General features: G+C 41.9%; 1 protein-coding gene across 14 annotated transcripts in view; it reads left to right on the forward strand.

Moving 5' to 3' along the window:
- Window positions 1-23,878, forward strand: part of ARHGAP24 (Rho GTPase activating protein 24) — a 234,974-nt gene that overhangs the window by 177,932 nt on the left and 33,164 nt on the right. The window contains exon 1 of one of the 14 annotated variants that reach the window (XM_079306512.1): window positions 14,110-14,128. The exons of the other annotated variants lie outside the window; for them this stretch is intronic. The gene's annotated coding sequence lies outside the window, so the exon portion shown is untranslated. Of the gene's footprint in view, window positions 1-14,109; window positions 14,129-23,878 lie in introns of those variants that run through there. 14 annotated transcript variants of the gene reach the window in all.

Consider the following 23,878-nt stretch of genomic DNA (forward strand, 5'->3'; position numbering starts at 1 on the left):
CAATTTTTCGTGGCTTTTTTTTTTTTTCATAGCTTGGTAGCACAATGCAGGGAAACTTGGGACAAATGAGCTCCCTTCCAGCACCTGCACATTTTACTTTCCTGCCCCTTTCCTAGCACCTGCAGCTTTAAATTCCTCAGTTTGTGCTTGTTTTGCTGTGAACAGAGGCTCATTTTCAGGAGCTTGCTCTTCAGCATGGCTTTCCTGGAGAAATGTGAACGTGATGAGCGTCCCTGACCTTTTTGTCCTTGGCCATAAAAATCTTTCCATTGTATGCAGCTGCATGTACAGCAGATTGGTGTTTGCCTCTTAGAAATACGTTAGGGATTAACCTTTTGCAAAAGCAAATTGCAGACAATGAAAACTGCCCCCAGTGCAGGCTCCCACTGCTCCCCTTCCTGGGGCAGATGTTTGCCCCTGGCTTGGGGCTTTGTTTGTTTTTTGGCAAATAAAGCATCTGTCTTGCCCCACCGAAAGGAGAACTTCAATGAGGTTCTTGGAGACCTTCTGCACTCTTCCTTGAAATGTAAATTTACCCTGGGATGGAGATTATTTTGGAAGAGTGGGAGCAAGAAAGTGATGCCTTTGTCACAAAGATGGAGAAAGCAGCCTGGTGGCTGTGTTCAAATGCCTGTGCCTTTAATTAATATCGACTGAGTCTGCTCAGAAGAGGATCTTATATTATGTGATGTGGCTGAGGGGATGTTGAAATACAGGCAAGAATTGTCAAGCAGGTTTCTGTCAGGGCTGTCATCACTGTTGTGTTTCTCTTTGGCTTTTAAATACTTTCCCTGTTTGTTAAAAGAGCAATTCACAGAGCACCTTTCCTGGTGGAAGCGTAAGAGATGGATGACTGCAAGAATAATAAAGTGTAAATTAGTTAAAAATAAACATTTTGCAGTATGTTAAATACTGTCTGTGGGCTAAGACACAGTCTCCCTGTAGTGGAGAGTGATGGAAGCATTTCTGAGAAAAACAGGACTGGGTTCCTATGGGGAAATGAGTGGAGCAGAGAGGAGACATGAGGCCAGTAGAAGCTGTTAACTGGACAGGCAAGTGCAGTGATGGGGCAGAGCAGAGGGAAAGGGACCATGCTGCAGATCACCTGCATTAGCTCTGGAGGTCAGATCTGAATGCCAGCATTGGAGGCCCAGGTCCTGCAGTTCTGGCTCCTGTGGCTGCAGGTGACCTCCAAAGAAATGCCCCCCAAACATGCATGGTAGTGCTAGTCCCTGGAGCTCAGCCATCAAAAGGCACCAGTTTGGGACATTAAACAGTATTTGTGATTATTTCCACCTCAGTGATTATAGCTTTGTTTTGAGCTTGGCTATTAAGTATACATTGAGTTCAAAGCTGGAACAGCAGAAACATTTGTTTGCATTATGAACAGAAAGATCATTTGCAAACATTGAGGATGCAGATCAGCTTTCATGCTGGCAGGTAGTTGCTTGACCCAGGTCAGGAAACTGGGCAGCATTTCATGGGCTTGAGCCCAGACTGCCCAGCTGGTGCAGGGAATCAAGTTCCATCCCCTTTCTTGCTGCTGGGATCCTTCTGCTAAACCAAACAACACAAACACATCTGTCTGGTTCTGTACAGCAACAGACCAGAGAAATTGCTGCTGCTCTTTATGCCTTACATTTAATTCCCCATATAATGTATTTAATTGCCCATCTTTAATGGTTTGTTACTGGGATTACAAAATGTCATCTTGCTTATAAAATAAGCAAAATGCCAGGGTTGGCATCTAGGTCCCAGGTAATGCATTGGCATTGTATCAAAGCAACTTGGTAGCAATCAGTGTGCCTGTGGACAAGGTATCTGTGTGATAATGAATGTTTAAGTGTTTACACTGGTTTTACTCTGGTCAATAAAACAGGTGAGGCTGGAGGAAGCAGAGAGGACGTGAGGAATTGAGCTGGAGACAGTGCTTGGGGAGCTGCACTCAGGCTGTGGGTGCTGCCTGCAGCCTCTGAGAGCTTTGGCCATTGCCCTGACCACACAGGACCAGATAAAGTATTTTGTGTTACCCAAGGCTTGGGTGCTCTAGTAGGAGGACTGGGACACTTGCCTGATATTCTTGGTTAACTACAGCCATACATTATGCACATTTGAATTTGCCAAATGGGTCAGGTAAAAAAAAAAAAAAAGAGTAGATTTTGTGTGATGTTTTCAACAAGTAACTGGTTTGGTGTTTTTCCTCTTGAAAGAACCTCACACTGCTTCTAACATTATCAAGATTGTTATTGGCATTAAATGAACAAAATACTTTAAATATTGCATTATGGTGTATTTTTACTGCTCTGAAACAACCATTTGCAGTTTTGTTTTACCAAGGAAGCCAAAAAGCTTGTCATTTTCAGTCAGTGAAGGGACTGTTTGGCTTTCTTTGGCCAGCACTCCACAAACTCACTTATTCACATAGCTATAAATACCTTAATATTTTCCTATCTACACATTTTGATTTATAACAGCAGCAGCTAAAGAAAATAACTGCTTTCCCAGTCTGCAGTAAACTGCTGAAAAATACTCTCACATATGTGTCTTTTCCTTTCTTAACTGAGTTATACACATGACAGAAAAAACTTGATGATATGAAAATGTGTGTTGCCTTTGGGCCACAGCCTGTGATGGATATACAAATAAAAAGATTTATGTGGGGATCAAAGGTATTTGTTGAGAGGGATTTTCATAAACAACAGCAGTGAAGGTCAAGGTCCCTCAGGGTGCTCAGTGACACAGAGCAGACTGAATCCCTCCCTAGGTGTGGGGTGAGTTAAGGAAATACTGACTTCACATTCTCAGCCTCTTCCCCAATTAAGAACAGGTTCAATTAGAAGCAGATCTGATTCTGTAGCTGCCTGAACCATGTTTTCCTTCTCCCTTCCTCTCCTTGCCATGCAAATGTGAGTGTGTGAGAGCCTGAGAGCCTCTCCTCAAGTGTCCCCTTATTTTGCTTGTCTAGGCAGGGTTTTAAAGGAGTCTCAATGACTGTGTTAGCCTTTCTACCTCACAGCCTCATTCAGGGAACCTGTTGCTTTTTGTTGGCTGGCCTGTCAATGCATTTCAAAAAGTAAAAGCATAATTCTTTAGTGCCTCACAGGTTGCATCTTCCTGTGGAGGGTTAATTCACAGATCCTGGGGCAGGCTGGAGAGAGGATGAGGGGAAAGGCATGTTCATGCTGCTAAGTGTAATCAGTAGAGCAGAGGGCTTTGCTTGGGATGGAGCCATTTGTTATCTCTTCTTTCTTAGGTAAGCAGAGATTGATTTCCTGACTCTTGTTCTGAAATAGCAGTCTATAGTTTAATGAAGCAGCAGTGTTTCAAGGACAGCAGAGATCTGATGTGTTCTTTTAATCTTGGCAGCCCCAGAGGGGATGAGCAGCTACCTGGGTGGGTGTAAGGCTGGCTGGGCAGCATTGCCACACAAAGCTTCTGTCACTGGGGCAGAGCTGTGGCTGCTGCTGGTGCATCCCCTCCTGCTGCTCCAGGAGAGCCTGGCCCAAAGGCATCTGCTGAGGCTGTTAGCTGGTTAAGCCCTGGCTCTGATTTCATCTCTGTGGGGTCATTAGCAACTTGGCATCTGCTAGCAGCTAGCGTCTTCACCTTCTCATAATGGGCTTTTGTTACCCTTCCAGTTACAAAGGCCCCTTGTAAAGGGGAGCTCCACACGTGCATTACAAAAAGAGCTGTGTGCCAAAGCTGTAAGGGATGGTTGTTGTCACCCTGGGAGCTGGAAGTTGTCTGGTATTCTCTTCCCTGTGTGATCACAACACTTGGCTTACAAGTGAATGTTATGTGAAAAGTAGCATGGGCTCAAGGCACAGAGTCCTCAGCTCTACCAAAACGTTTCTAGGCAGAGGGGCTCAGGTGCTGCTCTGTGGTGCAGGGCTGTCACTAATGAAAATGCTTCACTCGGGTAGTTTCTGCATTTCTGTCTCTCTGATTTCATCTGCCTTGATGCTCTGTTGTTGTCTGGGCTGCTATGGCTGTGCCAGCATGAGGCTGGCTCCCCTGCAAGGAATCACAAAAAGAAGTGGCTGCCTTTCTGCTCCCTTATCAAAATATGCCAGGGGTGCTCAGCAACCTGGAAAGCCTGTGTTTGTTAATAATCCATGTCTGCAGCAGCCAGTTGTTCAGCACCTCTCCGTGCCTTTTCCCTGTGCTGGTTGTGATGGTTGCTAATGCCTTTTGCAGGTGCTGAGAATACAGTGGAGCTGCTGCTGTTCAGCAGCTCTTTAGAAGTAATCCCTGTATTAGGCAGCCTCAGCTATTTAACTTGTTTTGGGGTCTCTGTTTAGGAAGGATGTCTCCAGTGAAACAGCAGTGCTGACAGCAGGCTGCCTGGTTCTCTTGTTGTGACTGCAGTATTTCCTTGGGATATCACCAACACAAGGTGCTATTAGAGCTGCTGGGTTCATGGAGAGAATGGAACATCTGCTTCCTACAAAAGCTGTTGCCATAGCAGCTCTGTGCCTTAAGATTGGCTTCCTGATACAGTCGAGGTATTTAATGTGTGCCATAAGGGTTAAATGCAGTACAAAACAATAAGTTTAAGAGCCAGTATAGTTGGGCCTTGTGCTAAGCCATGAGCATAACTGGAATCAAGGCTTTGTGGCCAGCAGACCTCAGCCAAGCATCTCCACACCCATCACATCAGCAGTACACAGGCATGTCATGTTCAGAATTGCCTTCTGCAAGCTGAACTTAGATGGAAGCAAGAATTGGATGAGAAAGCCAAGACAGAGACTGGTTTGCACATTTTTCTGTTGCACGTGTAGGAGAAGATGTACTCAAAGAAATGAGGCTGGATCTGCAAATGCAAGCCACGGCATGGTTAAATTCCTGAACTGACTTTTTTTAGTTTTTAACTCCATGTCATGTATGATTGATCTCTAATTTCTGCCTACTGGGAGAAGGAATTTCAGTGTCAACTATGTTTTCATTCTCCTCTTGCCACTTTAGCATGGAAAATGGTAAAATGTCATTTGTTTGTATAAATATTTTACATTCTCATTTTTCATTTGTGTTGTTTTAAACAAATCAAAATTGCTTGGGACTGTAATAGCCTCATTTTAGTGAGGCACTTTTGTGAATCTGTAATGAGAGAGGCTAAACGAACAGAGAAAAGGGGAAATAAGAGTTTTGTCAGATTCTTGCACATAATGCAAGTTCAGGACCATAAATCCCAGTGGTGCATTTGAAGTCCAAGGTCTGGATATAGTGCAGGGTTTCATTCTGACTAAAATCCTCATCAAATTAGAAGCATCATCTGTAGCTGGCTAATGGGATGGAGTGCCCCTTCTTTTGTGTGCCAGCTTTGGGCTGAACACCATGAGCACTGTCTCCTGTTAGCCCTTGCTGTCATGAACAAGACCAAACCATGCACGTGCACACATTTCTAGGCCAGTTTGTTTTGTCCCCAGGTTTCTGTGCTGTAGTCAGTAGGTTTTGGGGATCCATCTACAATCTTTATGGCTGTACATGTTTATCCAAATGCTTTAAAGCATCTTGTAGAAATTGCAGCTGCCAGTTAATGTTTGTCTTCAGTATCCTGAATGTAGAAACACTCCTCTCCTTCCTTCCTCTACCATTAATTTTAGCTTTTCAGGTAAAATCTGTGGTATACATCCTGTGTGAGTAGTGCCAGAGCAGAGTTGGTGCCCATGGCCTATGCACTGTCCTGTGCTGGTCAAGAGCAGATAAACTGCTTAGTCCCCATGGCCATGGGGTGACCTGGACCTGTGCCTCTGTGGCCTGCCCACTCCAGCTTAGTTTGCACAGACCACTTGCAGGTTAGGGCTGGGAGCTGTGGGTGAGGTACATTATTACATTTCCAGCCCCAGGCACTCAGTCTTCACTCTCTCGATCTCACAATTTACCAGCTGTGTGTTTTTCTCAAATATGTCAGAGTAAAGTAAATTTGTAATTCATCTCGTTTTTCTTTAGCAATTACACCACTGTATGCTCAAGGTTATGTGTTACCAAGTTGACTTACAGACACAGTGTGTTGAGTTGGAAGTACCATTGTCAATAGATCCTGCAGTTACTGTGCAGTAATAACATACCTGTCACATCAAGGCAGGGAACCATAACAGCATGGTTTAAAGCCTTTTTCATTGTGCTCCTTTTACCAGAACTTAGTGTGACAATTACATGAATTAAAACTGAAGCAAAGTGTCTAATGATGTAAAACCTGGCAGACAACTATACTCCAGCTTGAAATGCCACCTTGGTGTGTTTTAACCTGTGCTTTACATTAATTGAAGGACTGGAACTATATCTGAAAGAATGAATTCTGAATGAGCAGAAGAGGGAATATCCTTTTTAATAAATGTTAGCCAAAAATCTGCTTTCTTCCCTTCAGAGCTTTGCATGTTAGTGCTGTCTTCATGGCTGGATCCTTGCTGCCCTCTAGGAATTTTTAATGAAATATTGTCAGCACTACCACCATACCTGTATTGTAAGCTAGGGATTCCTTTATTAATGTTCAGTAATAATATTATGGAAAATACTTCAGATTTCTACAGGGACTGCTGAATTATCATATCTTAGTTTTGTAAGACCTTCAGGAATTCTGCAGAGCCTCTCCATTACTGCAGTGTTCCTCAAGGCAGTGACAAAGTAAGCAGAAAGTGACTTTTAAATAAATTAATAGTTAAATCAGATTTTTTGTGCAGTTTCAGATTTCCAGGAGATGATGTGCAGCAAATCTAATAGAAATGTAATGTCTATTATTAGAAAGGTGTTCTGCCCTGAGTACCCTGCAGCAGAGTATTTAGCATGAATAGCATTGGACATAATGGCTCCGTATGTTATAATGAGATCTAGATTCAAAGCAAAACCCAAACTGGGAAGGAAGTTTAATTGCAAACTGGCATTTTGTAGCTCTGACAATTAGGGTCAGTATTGATGCCTCATCATCCTTCTTCCTCTCACAGGAGAGAATAAGTGGTGTGACAACATTGTGTGGGATCCGGCCCCTGTTATGAAAATAGTGGATTAAGTAATTGTCTGTGGTTAATGAATGCAACTTGGTTAGCTGGGATTAATCCAGAGAGAAGTGCGGTGAAAATGCCTAACCCTGGACAACTGAGTATCCTGGAGGGTCCTTTTTTAATTTTACAAATTTCAGTTTAAATTAAGAAATACATTGGAATACATTTCAGGGATAGATACACAACCAGTTATTAAAGAAGATATTGTAATTAATACTTAAGAAGTGGAATAAACTCCACCATGGTTGATGTGAGTTTTAGAGGCACAGAGCATCAAATACAAGAGTTGAGTGTCCTGAATTCCCTGCACAGGAATGGCACATGGGCAGCAGAGCACAGCCTGGCTGTTGGCAAGGACATTCTACCCTTACTGTCCCTGTCCTGCTTCTCGGGCAGCAGGAGACAGAGGGGGGATCACAAAGTGGAGTTTGTGTGGTGCAAGGATGAGGGATGGATCAGTTTCCTGGTCTCCAGCCCTGGTTTCCCAGGATTCATGCACTGAAATCAGCTAGCAGTACACAGGTGCTTCTCAGCAGGAGGAGGGTTTTCTGGAGCAGGTCCTGACACAGTGTGTAAATTGAGTGGAACTGCAAGAGCTGGGTGCAGGCTTGCCTCTGACTGCTGGATTCATTCTCATAGTTAAATTCATTTTTACAGGTGATTAAAAACCAAAAATCTGTTCATCTCTCACGAAGGCCAAATGAAAAGGACTGCAGTGTTTTTCATAAAATTGAAAATGAAAGATATTTTGAGTAATGTTTTTTCTTCTAGTATATTCAGTTGTGCATTCTTTCATGACATGATTACCATTGACATCAGTAGCTGTTTGGGAAATAAACAGGAATGAGATTTACATTTTTATCATAAGTGAAAAATCAGCTTGCAAAAGCCTACTATGAATATGTTTGGACAAGTTTCCTTGTCCAACTGTTCCTACTGTTCTCAGTGGAAATGTTCTAAACTTGCACTTCATATTGGAGTTAGAATTGGCTGGTTACTTCTTGTGTAGTCCCATAATAAATTCTTGATGCAAAAACACATTTCTATTTATATGTTCTAATCAATGAAACAGTGATGTCTGAGGTGAAATAAGCAGCTTAAAGTCAAGGGCTGCTGGAAGCTAATACAAATCCCTGTAGTGAAATTAGGGATTTAGTTTGCTATGGACTGATTTACAGGAAGGAAAATACTATCACCTACCCAGAGTTGGTAAGACACAATGAATTTATGCTTATTGCTGAAACACTGCTGTGTTTCAGTCCTGGCTGTGCTTTCAAGGGAGTGCAAGGACCTAGGTCTGGTTAAGGGCACAGAAACAAGTCTCAGTCCACTGCTGCTGGGTGGGTACAGCCTGCTGGAGTCCTCAAGTCTGTCCTTCAGGAAGCACTGGGGTCTAAATGCCATTTATTCCAGGTGCATGTGGAGCCAGATGCTTATCTTCCTGTGGCACATACCTGAGGCTTTTGTTCTCACAGGAGGAATTAATGCTGCTCCTGATAAGGGGCTCCCTCCTGTTGTGTGGCCATACCCCCCACCAGCCAGGGGCAATCAGGAGCTGTGTTCATTCCCTAGCTCAGCTTTCCTGTTCAAACTGGATCCTGAAGCTAGGAACAGAAAGGAGGTTCCCACTAAGCAACTGAGCTTTGAATGCCTCCTACCACCCACTCAGGGGGACATGGAGAGCTGCTGAGTCAGCTCTTTGCAAGATTTGCCATTATTTTTAGGAGTCTGTATTTTCCTTAATTTCTCTGATGGAAGAGTTATGTTTTGGATTTACTTGGAATTTCTGTTGGTTTTTTTGATACTCTTTGTTTCTATTTTATGAATCAAATAATTGTTCACTTAGAATTTCAAGCACAGACTGTTTGTGTGTGGTGTGTTTACAGTATTTTCAGCAGAGGATTTAGGCTGAGAACAGCTCCATGACCACATGCAATATGCAATTCTTTCAGAAGGCAGCGTTTTTATATCAATAACCATCATATGTGCCTTGCAAACTGGTGTGTCAGTAAATTTTTGTTCTTGTGGTAGGCCAGTGAAAAGTCTGTGTTTACTTGATGGGGTAAATTCTGCTTGATTTGCTCTGTGTAACCTCACAGACCACTCATGGAGCTTACTTTGATCAGCAGTTGAAGTAGGTGCTCCTTTTCTAAGAAGTCACAAACAATGAAATATTCACAGACCTTTCTTAAATATCTCTGATTATCTTGGGCCATTTGCAGATTACATGATAGAAAAAGTACAGAAATTGTGTGCAGTATAGGCTGTATTGCACATCTCTGTAGCAACCTTTTTTTTTCCCAGTGCACTGAACTTCTGGTAGTGCCATGGGGAAAACTGTACTGCCTACAGCAATGTGTAAGTGCAGGGTATGGAAAGGACAATGTATGTCTTGGGTAAATGTACCCAAATGTCATCACCAGGTGGGCAGGATGGCAATATACTTATTCATCACACTGTCATCTGAAATTCTATTAAGCTAATTTTCTGTGTTTTGATGAATCTTTAATAAATTTCTAATGCAATGAAACTTCTGGGTCCTGGCACCTACAAATGGACAAGTAAATTATTGGTTCCAAAAACCTGGCTGTGACACTTATCTGTTTCTCCAGTATCTCTTCCAAAACCAGCTCTCTGATCATTTTTTTTGCTTTATGGAGTTTGTGGTCAGGATCAGGAACTCCTTTATGCTTAAATTAACATTTCAGGGACTAAATATAGAGGAAGTGGGTTTGGGTATAGAAAACGTGTTTGCTTGTTTTAAATAAAGTGTCTCTACACTTGCCCAGTTGAGAAAATGCAAGGTTTTCTTTCAGAATTGAGCTTTCTTCCTCCCTTCCCTGAATTGCATCCTGGGAACAATTTCAATGTGGTTTGTCCTCAGAGAGGATTTGCTTTTTTAAGTGGTTGGCTCCTGCAAATCCCACAGTCTCCCTCAACTTGCTCCTTCTACATTAAGGGTTTTAGCTTCCACCACATAGTGTATGCACTGGGATAACTTCTTTGGATGGCATTTCATTCCTTGAAAAAGCCAAACACATACACCAGCAAAATACTGACCAAAGATATTTTTAGGTGATGGCTACATTTCAGTTCCCAGATGTATCCCATAACCTCAGAATGAAGTTCTTCATTTCACTCAGCTGAAGTGCTTCACCTCACCCTCTCACTGCAGAGAATGTTTGACCACTGTGGTTGGTGGTGCAGATAACATCAACCTGCCAGTTTCTTTCTAGCCTGTATATTGGGGTAGGATTAGCAGTTTATCCCATGTGTAGTCTGGAAGCATAACTCTTCTCTAATGGAATTGCATATTCCAGCCCAGCACTGGAAGCAGACACTAAGGCTGGAATGGCAAGTGGTATGCAGACAGCTGCTTTGAAGATGCAGCCACCACCTTTCATTAATTAACTCTTGCAAATTTACTCTTGTGAATTTACCATTGGATTGCTTTTCTGTGTGCAGGCAAGATTTTCCTTTGTGCAGTGAAGGTGCTTCTGTCTCGCCATGTGAAGTGTCCTTCCAACTAATCAGATACCCATGCTGGGAATGAGTTAAGATGTGATTTTGTTTTGACTGCCTCCAAGGTCAGAGCTGTTGTTTGCATGGCTTCAAGCAGATTTAGTAGGCTGCTGATATCCGGGTCTGTCTTCTTTTGGTGATAAGCCTCCTTTGTCCCTTGAAAGGGAGGGGAGACATATGAGAGGCCAACTGCAAAGAAGCATGTGTCTTGCAAGGCACTGCAGGTGAGTTCTATGGCTGTCAGAGCAAAAAGCTGTGGAGCTGCCTGAAAGGCTGCTTGTGAGCCAAGCCACAGGCAGCACACAGTAGCAGTGCATTTTGAGCAGTGTTTCCTGTTCCCATGTGTGAAACAGCCAGGGTCTCTCTCATCCACACTGGACATGAGCAAGGGCCAAGGTGAGCTGTTTGCAAGGTGTGCAGAGATTCCTCTGGTGGTCTGGAGTTGTGGTAAGCTGTGCTGTGATGGTGATGGGAAGTGGTGGGAGCAGCCCACCTTCTGGACAGAGCCAAGTTCAGCTGGGCACCCTGGCAAGTGACAACAGGCAGTCTGTTCCATGGGTGTGCTAGCACAGGTGACATGTCTGTGTCTTCTGCAGTAGGGTGGGTAGCAGCAAAAGGGCTCTCTTGGCACATACCAGTGCACATCAGCTGAGCTGGCTGAGCACAGCCTGCTCTAGGATGGCTCTGAAGTGCTCTGCAGAAATGTCCTGCTGTGGCTTCTTTTTCAGTGCCTTTAGAGGGAGGCCACATGCAAGAAATCCAGGTGAGAATTACCATCTCCTAGAGGCGTGGGCTGGCTCTTCCTGCAGCAGTCTCTGGGGGAAATCTAACAGGCAGCAGCCTCTGACACAGCAGGTTTGGTGCCCAGATGTGGGTTTTTTCCAGTTGTATGCTTGAAATACTAATGGGAACTCAAGTGGTTCTTTTGTCATCTCTGAGAGCAGACAAGCTGTCTGGGAGGATAAGTTTTGTTTGGTAGTGTCCCAGAGAAACTCAGTTTGCTTTGTAAACAAACTCTTGTCCAGAGGTTTTACTGAGGCAGCGTGCAGCTGCTTCCATAGGCTTGAAGCCTTATTTTAAAGGTTAGCAAAAGCAAATAAATGGATGTGTTGGTCTGCTGTGCCTGTGTTGTAGCTGTCCCACACCAGCAGATGGGGAGGTGGAATGTTTCATGCAGCCTTGTGTGGACACTGAATTTGCTGATTAAGTGGAGCTTTGTGAGGCTAATGTGACTGTAGCACATTGGGATGTGCAGTGCCAGTGTGCTGCTGTGTAGGTGGTAGTGCTGTACCTTTTATAGTGAGGTGGCACATTATTTTTATATACATTCTATATATTTTTCTATAATTATGACTGGCACAGTTACCTGCTGAGCAGATCTCTTCCTGAGCTGGTGTGATTTATGGAGTGGTAAGGGATGTTTGTTGTGCTGCATTACTGGAAGGAGATGCTCCTCTCCAGTTTCAGTATGGGGCCTCTCTTCTCTCCTGATGCTGCTTGGATGGGCTGTGTGCATCTCTTGGTCCTTCTGTGAGATATGGGGTTTTCTCATGTCATGGGAGGGTGAATGAACCTATTCCACATGTGCTGCAGTTTGGTTGTTGGATTTCAAAATGCTTCTTTCAGCCTGGGAAAAGTAATGCACTAGCAAAGTTAAAGGAAGGGAATGTTGCAAATTGTTGGGTTTATAGGATACCTGAGGGAAATGGAGCAAAGCAAATTTATTGTTGGCTGGCTGTTCACATGTATTTGTCTGGAGGGTTGATCCAGGGTCATCCTGGAATTGTTGGAGAATCCCAGGTGCTTTAGGTGTCTGCAGGCTAAACAGAGAGTGTCCAAGTCCTGTTATCACGCACCCCTCCCTTGGCATTTCCAGATGTGTGTCCTTGTCCAGTAAAGCCTTCTTGGAGCTGAAAACTTTATCCCCATTATCCCATTCCCAGAGGTCACTCCTGAGATCCTGTCTTAGCACAAACACAGTCTTTTGTGGCCTCTCTCCACAGGTAATAACCTTGCATTTTATGAGTTACCTCTTCATATCTGTGAGGTCAGGAAAATTAATCACAATAAAAAAAAAAAAGAAAATAAAAAAAAGGTGGCTATGCCTTGTAAGAAGGCCTCTCTTATAAACATGGAAATATAATTCCCCATTTCAGCTAAGAGTTTAATTTTTTTCCTGAAGACTTAGGCTTCGGGAGCATCATGTGGTAGGAGACTTTTCCTTATTTATGGCAACTTAGAAGCTTCCAGTTTTGATGTCTGGGTGGGTGTGTTGGGATTTCACCCCACAAACAGGGATTCATTCCTACCCACCCATTCATGTGCAGATAAACACCTTTATTTTGTCACTGCCTACTGGAGCAGAGCTGCTGGTTGTGATACCAGAGTCCTGCTGAGAAGCAGTTACTGAAAGAATTAACCTTTCAGTGACCCAGCCTCTCTGGCAACAAATCCTGTCTCCCAGACCTAGGAGTGTGGTGTATATTTTAATACAATCATGGGAGTTGCCCTAGAAGGTCAAGAGCAGAGATCTGTGAACTTAGTTACATGGCTAAGCAAAATCTATTTTAGGGAGAAAAGCTATTAAACTGCAGAAATCTTATTAGCAGTCCTAAATGGTAGACTTTGCCATTAGTTTTTTTGAATTGCAATCTTGGTATGTTTGAGTTCTTCAGATTTATTTGAGGCATTCTTCTGAGAATTGTGCCTACATGGTAGGAATGCATAGTGACATTTAGTTTAATAAATTGATTCATTACCTCTAGATTTGTTTACCACTCTTAATTGTATCATTATATTTCCACTATCGTTTTGAATTAACTTACACTGTCCCCTCAGATCGTGCTGCCACTTTCATTTTCTCTTCCATGGGATGTTGTCTCCTTTATAATTATTTTATCAGCATTTAAATAGTGTTTTATGCCAGAATAATAAGCAGAGTAAGGCAGAAGCATTTGTCCCCATTTAGAGTATCTGAAGGTCAGGAAAATGACACAACTTCTCCAAGATTCCTGAGTAAATAAGTAGCAAAGAGCTCTGTGACAGTGGAAAACAAGTTCTGCTCTTCTATCCCATGCCTGATTATTGGAATATCCACGTGGCAATTCAGTCCTACACAGCATAACTTCAACAGCAACTGAGTACTGGGGAAAAGGACAACCTGGTCACTGGGGCACAGGGCTGAATCTGTGAGCCTTTGGGACTGTGTTAATCCATTTGTTGATCTGTCAGTGTCCTGCCAGCTGGAACAGAAGTTATTTCTGTAAGTAAGTAGTCCAGACCCCTAAGAAGGAAGGCTCATGGATTACTGCTGCCAGATGCCTTTCATGGCATTGATAGTTAATCCTTCATTAGAGGAGAAAGCATCATGTTCTTTTATGTAAATGAAGTTTATTTACTCTCTGCATTGCAGTTAGAGAACAGATGAATCCAAATGTCAAAAGGGCCATTTCCCCACTCAGTCTCTATCCAAGGGCTAAACCCTAATTCACTGGGAGTGATTCTGCATGAGAAGTGAGTATAGTCAGAGACTGTAAAGAGAGAAATCATGGCAGAAAATGCACTGCCCTGCCACAGCAGACTTGGGAAAGAGCTCCATCCTACAGCAGGTGAGTGCAGCATTTCTCAGAGCCTGAGTAGCCTGAATACAGGAATGATTTTTCCTGGAGTGATGTCCCTGAAGTGCCACAGGGGTGTAGCCAGGTGAGGTTTTGGTTGGCTCACTCAGGTGGGGCTGAGCAGCCTGGCCACAGCCTGTTTCTTGTGTTATGGACCCTGCATCCCAGGTGGGGATTTTTAACCTGGTTGAGTTGCTTCTTCTCTTAGTCATGTCATTTCTTACTTCATCTGTGGGTATTGTAGCAGCTCCAGGCAGAGAAATGTGGTGTTTTTTGTTATTTTTAGCACGGTGTGCTTTGGTCATTCAGCTCAGTTTTCATGCCATTCATTTCAAACAACTCTTTTTTGCTCAAAAAAAATCCCCAGCTATTGAGCTGCCAAGCATAAGTTTCTCCCTTTCAGTGCTGTGTAGTCACAGAGTATTTTGCAGTGCTGGGCATTGGCTGATGTTGTATTTAATATGTAAGGAACATGATGAGATTAAGAGGATGTGACCAGCTGTCGGTCTTCAAAAATTAAGTTGTATTAAGTTTTAGTCTCTTTCCCTGTTTGATTAGCCATAATCAACTTGAGTTTTTATTTTTGTAAGATTTTATTATGGAATAAAAGGTTCTCCTCTGAATTTTGTGCTTTTAACTTCAAAATATAGGCATGTGTGATGGAAAGTGTATCCCTGTTCAGCTTGTGATCAGTAAGTGCTTTTACAGTAGAATAATCACAGGAGGCAACACAGAACAGAGTTCCAGGGAATTTACTTAAATTCTTGAACATTCAAAGTGACTTTGTATCCAATTTACTTTCTTGACGGTTTGGCAAGTGACAAGGGGCAGTATGTTTGCAGAGGATCACAGAGATGTTTTGAAGAGGAATTCTTTGAAAGGAAGTGAAATTTGCAGTGCAGGCACCTGCCCATGGTTGAGTCTCATCTAAGCATCCTCTTTGAAGTATTTTCCTTTGCTCTCCTTCATTTTTCATTTTGAAAACCTAAGCAGATGCTGGTACCTAGGAAATCAGTTCTGCATCCCTCAGCACTGGCTGAGCAGCTCTTCAAAGAAGGGTTTGATGAGACTGGTTGCCCTCCATGTAGAAACAAGAACACCCCCAATCCACAGCCATTCCCACAGGATGTTCTAAGGCTGCTGTATGCCAATATTTCCTATTGGACAGAGTAGAATTGGAATTTAGCTCTGTGTGAGTGCATAAAACAGTAGCCATCTAAATGTTTGATTTTTAGAGAGGAAACTGCAAGAGGAAAGTGGTTTTGAACTGGTGCTAATTGCTGTGTGTCTGATAGATTAACCACAAACTTTGATGAGGTTCTGTGGCACGCAGAAGAAGCAACTCTGCTTTCAATATGGGGAACTCTTTGCTGGCAGCTGCTGGCTGTATCATAAAATACTTGTGGAAATAAAGTGCTGTGTCAGGCTTACCTGGGATTTCTGCTCAGCTCCTGGGAGTGCAGCTATGCCTGTAATGGGGCTGTGCTACCTAAAACCACCATGTTTTTGAGGGTGGCCTCCCTCTCTCTCTGTGCTGAGTGCCTGGGTACACTACAAAGAGACTCAGCAGTTCAGCTTGGATAAGCATCAGAGTCTGTGTCCCTGTCAGAAGACTTAATGTGGGAAACCTTACAAGAGCTGGCTCTCACCCAGACTTTGTGATACTCGCCAGTTCTAGCTGTGCCATTGATAACGAGAGTCTTTCTAAGATACCAGTCACCTTTCCAAAAATTCACTCAGGATTTGGCAACTTTGATGTATAACATGAGATCCTACAGTTCTCTCTATATTTTGAATAGGTGATAAATCTTGGTGATGAGTTTAGTAATCTCACTGGCAAATACTTCTCCCTTACTGACTTCTGTCTTATCATACATTTTTTCTGTTCCTGTTCTTACAAAAATATCTTCTGCCATAAAAGTCATATGATTTAGGGACAGCTGCTTGCTATGTCCATGTTCAGCATACTTAACAAAAAACTATTTCATACTCTTCATATAGAAATAACATCCTCAGTGACCTGTCATTGAATGGATTACCTTTCTTTTGAATGTTTAAACTTAGTTGAAGCATAAGGCAGAATTTTAAAGAATCTGCCATAACTTGGCATTCAACAGTTTTGTAGATTCTAACATTACTAGAGAATCTTGTTAAACTTCAGTGAAATCTCTTTGTCTAGCTCCTAGCTAACATTGGCATGCCCTTCTATTGTTCTGTGAGGACACCAGAAAGTTGTAGCAGCTTCTGTAGAGTGGCTTTAGTGGCTTTAGTTTGCAGTGCACATGGTGATTATGAACAGTAAACTTTGCAAAGGAGAGCTGATGATAGTTAAATTCCTGTCTCCTGTTCTGTCAGTGGTACATATTTGTATGTCATTGTTAGGTCCTTATCCTAAGCTTATAACTTTCTCTGGGTTCAGGCTCTGTGTTTCTTGAGAGGGCAGTGATTACCTGGAGGATAGGTGCTGTCTCTTTGGTATTAGCTAATGTCTGCTGAGTATGTGGTTTTGTTGGTTAATGCATTGTTGTTGTCCTGGCTGTCAGTGATGGATTTTTGTTGCCTTTCCCATTATCAGACTTGGAATCCCTTTACTGATGCACAGAAATTTGCTAATAATTGTGAACCAAAATCAGAAATGCCTGCTGGTAGCCTCTCAGGTTTGTCATGACTTTACTATAAGAAGTCTTTTGTTTCTTTCCTGCTAGAAGAATCAAGCATCTTGAATAACTTTTTCTGCTTAATTGAAGATTACTTCATAGGTTTACTGATATTTCTTAACAAGTAAATGGTTTGTAAATACTCAGTGTGTAATGTCCCTTAAAAAAAAGAGTAGTGCAAAGTACACTGGTTTTCTCCTTGCAAGCATTTTCTGTTAGTGCACTCTGCCAGAAATGAGACCCAAGTGATTTTTGTGTGAAAAAACTTTTCTGTGGTATATGGGCTCCAGCTGTCAAGGCAAAGGTATAGACCTACCCAGATGAGAAGTAAATTCACTCTGGGATCCTTCTGTGCTCATTAATGACAGGGGAAATGCAATGTCCATGTTATGGACATATCTGTGTCATAAATGTAGCAGAACAAGGCTGAAATGAGGTTTCTGTTCATCCTGCTCTATTGCAAGGCATGGAGATGTGCAGAACACTAAGCTCTGTTTGCAGATAACTGGTATTTGATGGCTCTCTCCACTTGAAAGCTGTGCTGGAATCTTGACATTTCAGATGCTGAAATATCTAAAGGACTGGAGAGTTAAGCTGATAATTTATTAAGCCACACACTTTGGTTTGAGTCAATATTGACTTGGTATCCCAAAATAGTGCAGAGAGGAACAGTGTTCCTGGAGATGGCTGATTTTAGATGAGCTGTGGAACAAATGTCCTGAATTGATGACCCAAAACTCCTGCTACTTTAGATAAGCAAGGTTGTCTTATGCTGAGACTTAACACTCTATTTGGTAATTTGTTTTGGCATATGTCAATTAGCCCACATGCTTTATTGAATAACTTATTCTTGATTTATTTACTGAATTGCTAAAACATGAATTTGCATTATTTAATAAGTAATGTTTCAATAAAATTACATGTATGCATAATATATACTTGCTCATTTAGGATATTTGCATCCTTTTCGTTTTGTGTCTATGCCACAAAGACCTGTTATTTTTATCTGTGATTGAATTTGAAGTCAGATATGAACTAAAAGGACTCTAAAAGGCTGCTCTCTGGAGAAATGAAGAATTTTTGTGTTTGGGTCTAAATCAGTGCAGGCTAGAAAGCACCATGTCCAGAAGCAGGGAGGAGTATGGTCAGTTCTTGATGGAGAAGGGAAACTGCTTTTCTTGGAAAGACATTATCTTTTCTGTCTACAAAATAATTGTCTGTAAAATTAGAAGGCATGCAATCAGTGTTTTCTGTGTTCGGGGCAGATCACTCTGCTTGTGAATAGGTCTCTTTATGAAACAGAATTTTAAAGACTGCCTCAAGTTATGACTTAGCCACAATTCACTGTCCTGGGATACTGGATGGTAATTTCCTGATGAACCTTCTTTTTGGCTGTCCTCTCTGAAGAAATACAACTTGAATTCAGCTGTTTTGAACTGACTTAATTCCCCACCTTGTGCTGTGCACACAAGAGCTTGTTTGGACTGATAAAAGAGCATCTCAGTTTTTATCTGCTGAAGGCTCAGGACATTCCATATTCATGAGGAACGGAGAGCTTAATGAATGGATGCTGAGAGCTGGAGAGCTTAATGAGTAAATGCTGAGGGCTGAAGTGAGCATGTACTTTGAATGTTGTTCTTGTTAGTCTCTGAGGACAACCTTGCTCTGACATGCTGGCTTTGCAGCCTGAAGTTCACATGCCAATGTATATATGGGTAAGTCCTGCCAGTCCCGGGGTGAATTTACACTAGAGGACTTCCATTCAGGTATTGATCCTTCCTTTCTTAAAATCATCAGAAGTTTTAATTTCCTGCTAGATCAAATGCCATACAAATATGTGCTGTGGACCTGACCTTTCAGAAAAATCCATTTCGGGTTGAGTGTTTGCACTTCAGTGCAATTCAGGATGAGAGGCTGAAGAGCAAAGAAAGAATTCAGTAGTGCAGGGCAGTCGTTTCCCCAGCAGCAAAAGCTCCAGGATCTTGTTTTTTCCCAAAGCAGTCAAGTTTTTTCCCAGAACTGCTGGAGTCCTAACAGTCAAATTCTTTTGAAGCATTTTGTGCATGTTTGACTATGACTACACCAGCAAATGCATGGGACTTTTCCCCCTCTTTCCTTAGAAGCAGAGATATTTTTGTAGAGACTTACTCTAAAATCAGCTTGGAGATAAACCAAATTTCAAATAACATAATGATCATTTTGGTGTCCAACTTGAGATACTTCACAGAAGGTTCTCTCAAATGACAGTAATTTATCTTAAAGATGTGTCATGTAGGGCAGAAAAAATAAGTTTCTGTAAAAATTTGAATTTATGATTTTCTCTTAGAATAAATTAGTTACAACAGGTAACAGTGACATCATCCACAAGTTCTTGCACTACCAATGCTGTTTAACATTATGTGACCCTCAAACTCCTCCCTTCACAGATCATTGAAACCCTCATGTCCTTCTTTCTCTGCTGTTTATTCTAGGAGGTCCCAAACAAGTTCTGCTATCTGATAGGAGCAAAGCTATTGTTCACAAAGCAAATCTCTCTTGTCTCTGTCCCCAGGAAACAAGCCCTGACAATTTGACATCTTTTGTGTGTACAAGTTTTAACTGAAAAAGCCACAGTAGGTTTTTAATAGTTTGTGGCAGTAGGCAAAACTCTGCTTTATTTTTACTTTCTTTAACTCAAAATTTCAGAGGAAAGCTCTTTATCATTGAAGTTTTGGAAATAGGGCACTGTAACAACACTGTACATTTATATAGACAAGCATGGCATGCAATGTTGTTTTTGGGTTTTTTTGGTTTTTTTGTTTTTTCCTCTAATTGAATAAATATTTTATGTCTCAAGTCCTAATAGAAATGAAGGATATAGAGGAGTGGATTTCTTATGGCCAGTCTCTGGGCTTTTGTTTATTTATGCTTTTCCCATCTTTCTATTAAAAAAAAAAAAATCCCACTTGAAATTCCATTTCAGGAGGCAGTGTGTGCTCAGGGGCTGGTAAAGTGTAGGGCTGTGATGGGGTTCACACAGATTGATGGACTTCTATTAAAACCTGTAAACAAACTGTTCTGTGTGGTGTGCCCTGAGCAAGAAGAGAGATGAGATTTTTTCAAGTGAGAATGGCACTGGGAAAGGGCAAGGTATGAAAGTGAACTGTGTTGGCACCAACATCTTAGAGACAAGGGTGGGATGAACAGACTCCATAAAATAGGTACCACTTGGTATTTGTGGCTGGGGATAAGGTGGAGGACTGTGAAATCTGTTTGAAGCATAGCAGAAGTTCAAATTAGGAATAAAGGAAGGGCAGCAGAAGTAGGGGGGAGGAATGAGACATGCCTGAAAAGATTAAAGGACTCTGGAAAAATTGGAGCTCTTATATTGTGCGAGGGATGGTTTGAATTCACATCTCTTTTCCTCTTTAATGATCTGATTCTCACACAATTATAGCTGCTGATGAGCAAGCATCACAGTTCTTTGCTCAGGTATTTAAGCAATAATTACAGCTATGCAAATGCAAAATGCTTAAATAAGGCACTGCTTTTATGCTTTATACAAAACACTATAAACTTATTCTTACAGATGATGGTGCTGTGGCTGTAGCCCTGCAGCACAGGAGAGACCTACCTTTACAGAATGTTCATCGTGTCACACACGAGGAATTAATCTCCTGAGCCTGCTTTCATGCTGGTTCAGTGCTTCATGGAAACAGCTCTTTCTGTTGGAAAAGCCCTGCTGTCTTGCAGGCATTCTGCAAGTGGGGAAATTGTGCTAGAGCACAATGCCCACCAGGGAATGTGCTTGTTAGCAATCTTCTGCCACTTAGCACTTAAATTAGGCTTCAGCTTTTATGTTGAAAAGTTAATATGTCCCCTTCAAAAAAATACACCCATAGTTTAGACTAAAGCACCGCTGTTGCAGATCATTAATGCAAAAGATTGGCTGGATATGGGCAAGAGAAAATTACACTTGTATCAAAGTATTTAAAAAGCAGTATCCTCATTACAGACTTTTTCACAGTTACTTGATTCCCTTTCTAGGAAAATGTGTTAATTCTTTGTGAAGAGAGAAATTTAATAGGGCACCTGATGTGTTTTGCTAGTAAAAACCAGTGATTTTGATAGCTCTGTATTTCAAAGCTGAGATTTCTCAGTAATGGTGCCATCACTCAGTTAAAGCACAAATATTTCTCCAGCCACATTTTTGTCCTTGAGATGACTAAGCAACCTTGAGCCAAACAATTACAGCAGATAGAGCAGGGCAGTCCTGGGAAATTGTAAATGGAATTGTAGTTTGTAGCTCTCCCTCAACCTGATCTATTACCTGCCATTGAGGCTTTAGAGGTAATGCAACCATGTAGTATTCTGATGACATGAGGTTTTGCATGATCGTTAAGAACTTGGTTGCCCAGACTTTCTTTTTTGTAGTAAAGAAAAAGAGGGCAGTGACTTGAACTTAGGCCATATTCTTCTTTCTTCATTCTCAGATGAACTAAGAAGGAAGGCTGTAAATTCTTGGTCAAGTTTTACAGAGTTAGGAAGAACAGAACCAATTACCAGGCATATGCAGAATAAAGAAGCTTTTTAGAATTATAAATAAACAAACAAAAACACAGAAAAAAACCCCCAAACACAGAGAGAGCAAGTTTCAAACAGCTTTGTCTCTTTTGGTTTTCCAATTGGTAGTGTGAGATGCAGCAGTTGCTCAGCCTTCAACACAGATTGTCACTTGCTATGAAGAGAAGTTCTCAATGAATTCTGGACCCAACAGGACATTAAAATCTCCTTAAAATACATTTGCATTCTGTAGCTTAGCTCTTTGTTTGTCTTTGCTCAGCCTATGCTCTGCCCAAGCTTTTTGCAGACAGGTTTTTGTGCTGCCCCAGCTGGGATGAACATAAAACATTATAGTGTTTAAACTCATCTACCAGTTTGATGGCAGTTTAAAGGATAAATTGTCCCATATCAGCTCAATGCAGGAACCCAAATCATCCTTGAAAGAAGCCATGTGTGATTTTTGTCACACTCAAGGTGCACAGGATTCATGAACAGGAGTGGCCAGCTGAATAGTTCTTACATTTCATTAAAGTGGGGCATGATTATAAGTTTAACAGCTACAATGGAATTCCTTGTCTCACTTGAGGATGGATGGATCCCATGGTCTCCAGCTTTGTATGTGGAAGACAAGTGTGGATTTGTATTGTAGCACATCAGTGTGTCAAACCAGACCTGTGCTTAAAGCAGCAGTGCTTAATACTGTTTTACTATCAAGGTTGAGTGATGAAAATTCCTGAAGAAGTTTCTTTAGGAGAAAAGGAGAATAAGTTGTTCATCTTGTTCTCTGGTACTCTATCTCCACAATTTGCTGAGATGATTTCTGCTTTGGATTCAAATATCTGAATACAAATGCTTTAAAATGAAAGTTGATTAAAGAAATCTAGGTGGATTTTTCTGGAGACACAGATTAAGTGTATCAATTAGTGTGCAGTTCATTTGCAACCAAGGGAAAAATTTAAGAACACAAAGTGTAGTGGAAGAGCCGTGAATTTTATAATTATTGGTGTTTTGCTTGTGAAGAAATACTAACTGGAGTCCTGATCAGGAATATAAGTCACACAGTCTTATCATCCATCTGAACAGAGAAGAGTGTGCTGGGAGGTGGTGAGTAGACAGGAGTTTCTGTTTGGATGCCATATGGAGGTGCATTTAGTGTATTCATCTGGAACATCAGAAGGCTAAAATTTTACTATTTAGCATTTTCCTGAGGAGACAGCTATAAAGCATCCAAGCAGGAGGATGTTTCTAGAGAAAACTTAGTGAGTTCTGTTGTAAGGCCAGTCTGCCTTTCATATTAATTCATTTCCCAAGATGAAGAGAGTATGAGTTCCAGAAACTGTGGCTAAGAGAAATGCACTGGGAAGTAGGAAATGGTTTCACTTTGAAATTGGTCCCAAATTTGTTTGTTTGTTTGATTTTTTTTCCCTTTTCTTCTGTTTTGTATTGTTTAGATTGTAAATGTTCTTCTGAGGTTGGCCATTCTCAGCTCAGAAAAATCGGATTAATCCTAGTTTTTTGATGTTCCTCCTGGGAGAAAATTCTCTCTTAAACATTTGGTATGAATTTAATCCTTTCACATTCCATTCTCAAGAAATGCTGGAACCACTGTTCACAGGAAAGCCAAGATACTTTTAAAAGGACAAAGGCAGTACTTCATGCAGAGTTCATCTCGGGTATATCCAGGTAAAGGAGAGGTGTTGGCTTAGACAGGAAGAGTCTACAAAGCAGCAGAAACACCTTTCAGGAGTGCATGCCAGGATGTCTGTGCCTTCTCTTTCAGCAGATGGGCACTAAGGAGAGCAGAGCTTCTGAGCTGGTACTTGAGGAAACAGTCCCCCTGCAATGAGTCCCTGCTCCCAGTTTCTCTGTGAGTGTGAGCTGTGGTGCTGCATCACCAGAGCAGCCTGGTGCTTCTCCTTCCCCCTGCAGAGGGGATCCCTGCAGGAATTGCCTCTCCATATTGCAACTGTGGGTTTGGATTGTTTGCTGTTCTTTTTTTCTGGATGCTGGCAGGAGTTTGTAAAATCCCTTGCTGGTGCTGAGGGTGCCAGCAGCATCAGTGTGTGGGTCACCGAGCCCCTGAGCAGGCAGCTCAGAGCACTGGGTGATATGGATAGATTCCTTCAATAAATAAGAGTTCATTTCTGCTGCTGCCAAGATCATAAAGTGGATTATGGTCTGGTGAGGGTGCAGGAGTAACATTATGTGATGGTACATTGTAGTTGTGAGACTCCAAACAGTGTCAATCCAATTACTTCTGGCTGTTTCCAGAGGCTGGAATGTCCAGGGTATACACATCAGTTGTACTAACAGCAGTTTTTCATCTCAAACATGCCAGAGTCAGCTTCTTTGGTCAGGTGTCTGGGTTCTGCTCCTTTCAGCTCCTGTGACACCTGCAAAGTAAAAAAGGGAAAAAAGTGAAGTTGATATTCCAGCCCCTTGAGCTGGCTGTTCACATCAGGCAGCTTAGGCATTTCTTGGACTGCAAATGCAGTCATGGAAATTTGAGGAGGCATAATCTGAAGCTAGAAAATGATGTAGG

This window comes from Erithacus rubecula (assembly GCF_903797595.1).
Source record: "Erithacus rubecula genome assembly, chromosome: 5".
NCBI lineage: Eukaryota > Metazoa > Chordata > Aves > Passeriformes > Muscicapidae > Erithacus > Erithacus rubecula.